This window comes from Echinops telfairi, unplaced genomic scaffold, assembly GCF_000313985.2.
Source record: "Echinops telfairi isolate 266 unplaced genomic scaffold, ASM31398v2 ScPeMD7_3;HRSCAF=10, whole genome shotgun sequence".
NCBI lineage: Eukaryota > Metazoa > Chordata > Mammalia > Afrosoricida > Tenrecidae > Echinops > Echinops telfairi.
In genome coordinates, this window is record NW_022103899.1 from 53,739,060 (window position 1) to 53,740,530 (window position 1,471).

The window sequence follows — 1,471 nt, forward strand, 5'->3', positions numbered from 1 at the left end:
AGGAGAATCATTGGTGTAAACGTGAAGGAAAAAAAAACATTAGATACTTTGGGAACAGGCCAGTGCACCAGCTTGATGAATACATAAGGAGCCTCAGTGATGTGATCCTGAACCCTGGTGGCTTCATGGATTACACCTTGGGCTACTAGCTACAAGGTCAACAGCACCAACCTTGCCAAGGGAGAAAGATGAGGCTTCCTAAACCCATAAAGATTTACTGTCCTGGGAAACCCACAGGAACAGTTCTACTCTGCCTTATAGGGTCAGTATGAATTGGAATTGGCTCAGTGACAGTGAGATGGTGGTGAGGTGCAGTAAGCATTGGACTACTAATCACAAGGATTGCTGTTCGAATCTTAAGGAGAAAATAGAGACTGTCTGCTAATTCAAGATCATTCCCATGTTCACATCTTGATTCCTCTGGCTAGGGCAATATGCATATATATATACCACTCCCCTATTGACCTATTCATTTCATTCAGATTAGATCAAATATTTCTGTTCTGTATTGCTTGATATAATAAAGACACATTTTTCTGCATATTAGGCAATCAGTTTTTAGAGACTAATTCTCATTCATTCATGCCAGAAGTATGCATTGAGTATTTAACTTGTTTCATTCATGAGGCAGAGCCCAATCTACCCTTCATAGAGTTTATATTCTGACAGGGGGAGACAAACAATGAATACAATGGAACATAATAAATACAAGCCATATCTAGTATCATGAAAGATGATAGATTATGTGGTAGAAAGGGGACATAGGTCATAGGTTCCAAATTTGTTTGGTGTACTTCCCCCTTTTCAGAAAAAAAAAAGAAAAAGAATTGCTCCCTGAAAATTGAAACCTTTGGTACAATCGCTCATAATCAAGGATAAAGTGTAGGTATCTGCTTTTGCAGCCTCTCTGGATCATTCCAGTGCCCCCCGGGGGGCAATATCACTCATTTTGAGAAATATCGATGTAGGTGGCAAGAGAGGGTCAATCTCATTAAAGGTGACATTTGAGTAGAGATGTTAAAGAGGCAAGCCAATTAGTCAACTGGAGGACTGGGTCAAGACTGTCAGGCAGAGGGACGAGCCAGTGCAAAGGGTCTACATTGAAAGTGTGTTTGTCATGTTCAAGGAACTCAGAGGAGAAACGTGTGACTGAAAAGCACAGGGAGGGAGGTAACGTTCGCACTACAACAACGGACAAATCCTAAGGATAGAGTTCTTGCCATCCTTGCCTCTAAGGAACACTCTGGCAGTACTTCTTCCAAGACTTAGTTTGTCCTTTTAGCAGTTCATGGTACTGTCAATATTCTTCACCGAGAAGGAGATCTGGACTCCATCAACCTCTTGGTGGGAAGAGGGGTCAATGAACTTGTAACTATATGAGTTAGTTAATTGTGCCAGCCTGGCCAATAATCACATGTGGTGCTGGTTGAAAGGCGGAGGGATAAATGGGTGGTGAGCCTCGGCCTTTCTA